A 7,062-nucleotide genomic window follows, 5' to 3' on the forward strand; every position below is an offset into this window, starting at 1 on the left:
GGACCAGCTGAAGACTGATCCTAGGGGTGGGTACAAATGTGGCTGCTCCCCCTCCCCCAGCTCTGCAGGGCTGCTTGATCTGAGGCTCCTGGGGAGAGAAACCTGAGCCTGAGGAACTGAGGAAAGGAAATGGGAAGGGCCTCTGTGGGGAAGGGAGAGGTCTTAGCCAATCACCGTGACCTGCCAGTTACCTGACCAGACACAAAGCTTACTATGTCCTTCTCATATTTGACCAGGGACAACACCCTTGCATCTGGCTTTGCTGCCCTCCCCAAACTGGGCTCTAAGAAAGGAGCTCAGGCACAGTGGTGGGAAACAGTGTTCCCTGCAGCTGTCGGTATTTCCAGAGTTGTCCCCATGTGTCCCCAGGTGAACTCCTCCCCTGAGGAAATGGCCTCCGCCAGCTTCTAGGAGAAATGCCATCACCTGTCCCCCAGAGAAGGACGGGCCCTCCATATAAACAGCTCCTCCATACAGAGCCAGGAAGGAAGACTGACTGATTTTTCTGCTTAAAAAACAACTGTTATGTATAATGAAAGATACTATAAACAATGTTTTTAAAATGTAAAGGGGGCCGGGGGTGGCTCACGCCTGTAATCCAGCACTTTGGGAGGCTGAGGGGGGTGGATCACAAGGTCAGGAGTTCAAGACTGGCCTGGCCAACATAGTGAAACCCTGTCACTACTAAAAATACAAAAATTAGCTGGGCGTGGTGGTGCATGCCTGTAATCCCAGCTACTCGGGAGGCTGGGGTAAGAGAATCACTTGAACCCGGGAGCAGAGGTTGCAATGAGCCAAGATCGTGCCACTGCACTCCAGCCTGGTGACAGAGTGAGACTCCATCTCAAAAAAAAAAAAAAAAAAGTTAAGGGAGATTTTAAAAATAATATATATGTTATACAAAGATTAATATACAGACTATAAAAGGAACTTGTGAAATCAATAAGCAAAGGGCAACAACTCAATAGAAGAAACAGAAAAGGATAGAAATTGCAATCCAAAGAAACGCACCATGGAAAATTACTACGTGGAAGACAAGATCAATTTTACCAGTAAGTGGGGAAATGCAAATTAAAACAACAATGGAGGGATCATTTTTCACCTATTAAATTAATACAAATTTAAAAGATTGGTTATTCCCAGCAGTGACGAGGTTGTGAGAAAATTGGCATCTCAAAGGATGTCGGTGGGAATATAAATTAGTGCATCCTTTTAGGAAATCAATTTGTCCAGATTTATCAAAATATTAGATGTGTATCCACTTTCCACAGACAATTCCATTTTTAGTGTCCGCATGAGGGAATAAATCATGTGTGCACAAAGAGGCATATGTAAAAGGTTATTTGTTGCAACATTTTATATAATAGTGAAACTTAGAAACAAATCAAATGACTACAAATAGGAAAGAAAGGAAATAAATGAGGCTACATCTCTAGCCTAGGGCACTAAACAGCAGGTTAGAAAAGAGGCAGATATGTGTGTTCTAAATGCACAGAGCAGATCAACTAAACAATTTAGCTCAAAAAATCAAGTTGCTGAGTGACACACATCACAGTACCCCATTTCTATCAGCAAAATTGAAGATAACGCTATATCCCCAGTGATATGGTTTGGATCTATGTCCTCACCAAATCTCATGTCTAACTTAGTCCCCAATGTTGGAGGTGGGGCTTGGTGGTAGATGAGTGGATCATGGGAGTGGATTTCTCATGAACAGTTTAGCACCGTCCCCTTGGTACTGTCCGCGAGATAGTGAGTGAGTTCTCATGAGATCTGGTTGTTTAAAACCATTTGTTCTCGCTCATAGGTGGGAATTGAACAATTGAACTTGGACACAGGGTGGGGAACATCACACACCGGGGCCTGTCATGGGGTGAGAGGAGGGAGGAGGGGTAGCATTAGGAGATATACCTAATATAAATGATGAGTTAATGGGTGCAGCACACCAACATGACACATGTGTACATAAGTAACAAACCTGCACGTTGTGCACATGTACCCTAGAACTTAAAGTATTAAAAAAAAAAAAAAACACACACATTTGAGTCACCTTTGTCTTCTGCCATGATTGGAAATTTCCTGAGGCCTCCACAGAAGTAGAAGTTGCTACGCTTCCTGAACAGCCTGCAGAACCATGAGCCAATTAAATCTCTTTTTAAATTACCCAGTCTCTGGTATTTATAGCAATGCAAGAATGGACCAATACACCTAGACACAATGTATGTGTGCATGTATGCATGCATGTGTGTGTGTGTGCATGTATGTGTGTGAATGTGTGTGTGTAATAACAGGAAAGAATGTGTACAAGAATTGCCTCAAGATGCTACCATGGGTAATGTCTGGGTAGGGGCGGGTGACTGGGATGTAACAGGGAGTGTGAAGGGGGGCTTTCGCATTTTACCCTGTATTCTACCATATTGTTTGAACGTTTTTACAACAAAATGTACTTGGGTGTTTTAAAAAGTAAACATGTTTTAATGACTGTTGAAGTGAGTGAAGAACGTGGAAGTCTGAGGTCACAGCAGCCCTGCCTCTGGGACAGCAGTGGAAGGGTGTGTACGTGTCATCCTGACCGAGTCTCCTGGGGACAGGCTACTTTCAGTGTCCTCACTGGAGACTCAGCTTCTGTGTGGTGTGTCCTGTCTGGCTTCCTTACACTTTACTCCCTTGTTCTGTCTTCTCAATAGTCCAGCAAGCCTAACACTACCAATGAAGCCCTACTCCATGTCCTGCCTCTGGCTTCCCACTTACCATACCAGCCCAGCAAATATCTTTATGTCCCCCACAAAAGCCCATACACAAATATTTACAGTGCCCTTACTCATAATCATCACCAACTGGAAACAACCCGTAGGACCTTCAACTGGTGGAAGGATCAACAGACTGCGGTACATCCATGCAACAGAACGTGACTCAGCAATGCAAAAGAACAAAGTACCCACACACATGACAAACCTGATAAATCTCAAATGCATTAGGAAAGAAGCCAGATTCAGAAGGCTGCACACTGCATGATTCCATATATATGACATTCTGGAATAGGTAAAACTGTCAGCACAGAAACCACTGATCAGTGGTTTTCAGGGACTGGGGGGATCTGGGGTGGTGATAAGATGGTTCTGTGTCTGGATTGTGTTGATCGTTATACAACTGTAACCATCTCTGTCCACTCCACTTGTGGGATCTGATCTGGATCCAGAGGTTGTTCAAGCCAGTGCTTTCCTTACTTCTGTTCTTCCTGTCTTTATTTCTTCTTTCCTCTTCCGCTTCCTCTTTGCTCTTCAGCAGTGGAAAGCTCCTCCAAAGGGAATCTTATACATGCCTTGTAGATGTGCCTGTTGAAGTGATGCTGTTCTTGATGAAGAAGGGTAAGGTTCCTCTTTCAACAGAAGTTTGTCTCCATGCTTTCATTCAACAGATGAAGAAATTGAGGCCTGAGAGGAAAGGGGCTCCCTGTTCACATCCATGTTCTGTGCTCCTAATCATCCTCCCTGCTGCTTTCAGAGACCATTCCAGGTGAGGCTAAGAGAGGCCGTCATGGTGAACAGCTTATTCTGACCACTCCTAGAGTCATCTAACTCTGTGGTCTGGCCATGGGGTAACAACATAGAAACAGATTTGGGGGATAATATGTCCTTTCCTTTCCAACACCTGCCCCTGTGTCCTTTTTTATACCTTCTTGTCCAGAAGAGGTTCATGAGGCCATGTGTCCAGTAGAGGGGACAAGTTTTTCCAGAATAACTGTCAGCTTTGCCATGCTATAGACACAGCCTTAATAAGGTTCACTTTTCAGCCTCTTGTGCAACTGTCTCAGAGCACGAATGTGTCTTCAGTGTTCGGGAATTCCACTTCTAGGAATTTATCTTACAGATACAAACACACATGTGCAATGACATCTGTAGATCGCTGTTTGTTACAGCATTGTTTGTAATTTCGTAAGAATGAAAACAACCTAAATGTCCAAGCTGTTGAACATCCATTCAAGGGGATACTCTGCATTTTCACAGGATGAAGAAGCTCCCTATGTACCGATATGGGCCGATCAGCAAGACATCTTGTATTTTGTAAGATACAAATTTCTGTCTATAATATGCTAATTTTTGTGCTTTAAGAAATATGAAAATTGTGGATTAACACTGATATGCATTTTTTTTAAATTCTGGAGAAAACAGTAAACTAATAACAATGGTTGCTGGGATAAGCAGAATGTAGATGGGGAAAAATGGGATAGACATTTTCACTTTTTGGATATCTTTTTATTTTGAAAATAGTAAAGTTATTCAAAATTAAATTAGAAAGAAATAATTGTAGGAGGGCTTCCACTTCTGGGAAGATGGAGTAGATGTCCTTTTTCCTATTCTTCTTACTATGTACTATATATATATTAAACATGAGGCAACTCTAAAAGGTGGAGAGAAGAAAGACGACCAACAAGGAACAGCACTGCAGTGAGTTCCCTGGGTTTTCTTTTTACCTTGTATATCCCAGACTGGACACTGGAAAAACTGCAACCCAGAAACACCAACTGACACCAAAAAAAAAAAAAAGCCCTACGAAATGCCTGCTTTCTCTAGCCAAAAGACCAGGAAAGAAGCAGGCAGGGCAAGACAGAAAACTTTTAGACACAATTGCTCTACTCTAGCCAACACAACAGAAACAGCTGCAGCCTCACCTCACCTACACCAGCAAAGGCTGAGTAGAGAGCCCAGATTTCTACCTACCAGGCTGTAATAAGGCATTTCCACTCCCACCCTGGGGTGGAGCCGGAGAAAGCTAAGTGAGAGGCCAGGACTTTTATCCACCCAGGGTCAACAGAGACCACACGGAGCCTGGACTCTACCCCCACCAGCAGTCATAGGGTGCCCCCTCGCCATCCCCACTGGGGTGGTGTCAAAGGAGGACTGGTAGAGCATCAGAACTTTCATCACTGTTCAGTTTTAACAAGGCCACCCCACCCAGCAGTTGCAGTAGAAGCACCCCCTCCCCTTCCAGCCAGGGTGGAATCAGTGAAGGCCTGACCGCCACTTCCATTCAGCAGTTACAAGGAGCACCTTCTCAGCAATCCCCACCCTCGCCCACCCCCATAGGCCTCAACAGAGACCAGGAGGACAACCTGGACCCCTGCCTGGCAATAACAAGGTGGCATCCCACTTTTACCCACAAGATCTGTGCCAGAGAAGGCTTGCTACCACACATGATTTATATAAGATTCACAGTTATAACACAATACTGAAATGTCCAGGCTTCAATACGAAAATTACTTATCATACCAAAACCCAGAAAGATCTCAAAATGAATGAGGAAAGGTGCTCAACAGACACCAATGCTGGGATGCATACATATTATAACACTTCAACAAATAATTAGAAACACATTAGAAACAAATTTAAAAAATAGAAAGTCTCAACCAAAAAAAAAAGAGAAGTTCTCAGAAAAGAAATAAAAGATACAAAACAGAACAAAATGGAAACTCTAAAGTGTACAATAGTTGAGATGAATTCAATGGATGGGTTTATCAGCAGAATGGAGAAAACAGATAAAATAATCAGTAAACTTGAATGTGGTGCAATAGAAGTTACCTAACCTGAACCACAGAGAGAAAATAAATGGAAAAAAAATCATGAACAGAACCATATGGGACTATAACAAAAAATCCAATATTTATGTCACTAAAGACACAGGAGAGGGAGAAGAGGGTGGAGCCGAAAAAGTATTCAGAGAAACATTGGGTGAAAGACACAAACCTTCAGATTCTAGAAGGTGTATGAATCCCAAACAGGATAAAACAAACAAACAAAAATCCATCTTAAGCTATATCAAAAACACAACACTTTTCAAGTGCTAAAAGAAAAGAACTATCAACCCAAAATTTAGTTTTAAAAATTCCTCCAGGAATGAGGGGAAAATAAAGACATCTTCAGAGGAAGAGAAAAACTAATTTGTTATCAGCAGACCCACTTTTTAAAAAAACTTACTGGGCATTGGAGCAAAGGTCACATTTCTTATGCATCACCAAAGAGGTTGGAGGTACTATGCCCCTGCCATAGGAATCTGTGGAACTTTGAACTTGAGAGTGACAATTTAGGGTATCAGGCAAGAGAAATTTCTAAGCAGCAAAGTGTTCAACATGTGGCCTGGCTGCTTCTAACAACCTATGCTCATATACGTGAGCAAAGAAATGACATAAAACTGGAACTTACATTTAAAGGGAAAGTGGAGTGTAAAAGTTTGAAAAATCTGCAGCCCAGCCATGTGGTAGAAAAGAAAAGCTCATTTTCAGGGAAGAAATTCAAACAGGATGCAGAAATTTGCATAAGTAAATAAGAGCCAATTGCTAATAGCCAAGACAGTGGGGAAAAGACCTTGAAGGCATTTCAGAGATCTTCACCACAGTCCCTCCCATCACAGGCCCAGAGGCCTAAAAAGACAGAATGGTTTCATGGGCCAGACCCAGGACCCTGCTGCCCTGCACAGCCTCAAGACACTACTCCCTGCAACCTGGCCACTCCAGTTCCAGCCTTGGCTCAAAGGGGCCCTTGGAAAGCTTGGGCTGCTGCTTCAGAGGGTGCAAGCCATAAGTCTTGATGGCTTCCACTTGGTGTTAATCCTGTGGGTGCACATGGTGCAAGAGTTTAGGCTTGGGAGCCTCTGCCTAGATTTCAAAGGATGTGTGGAAAAGCCTGGATGTGCAGGCATAAAGCCTGATGCAGGAGTGGAGCCCTCATGGAGAACTCTTCCAGGTCAGTGTGGAGGGCAAATATGGGGTTGGAACCCCTACACAGAGTCCCCACTAAGACACTGCCTTATGGAGCTGTGAGAAGAGGGCCACCGTTCTCCAGACCCCAGAATGGTAGATTCACCGACAGCTTACACCTTGCACCTGGAAAAGCCACAGGCACTCAGTGTCGGCCCTTGGGAGCAGCCAAGGGGGCTAAACCCTGCAGAACCACAGAGGTAGAGTTGCCCAAGGCCTTTGGATCCCACCCTTTTCATCATTGTGGCCTGGATGTGAGACATGGAGTCAAATGAGATTATTTTGGAGCTTTAAGATTTAATGACTAC

Source organism: Trachypithecus francoisi, unplaced genomic scaffold (assembly GCF_009764315.1).
Source record: "Trachypithecus francoisi isolate TF-2019V2 unplaced genomic scaffold, Tfra_2.0 Lachesis_group10, whole genome shotgun sequence".
NCBI lineage: Eukaryota > Metazoa > Chordata > Mammalia > Primates > Cercopithecidae > Trachypithecus > Trachypithecus francoisi.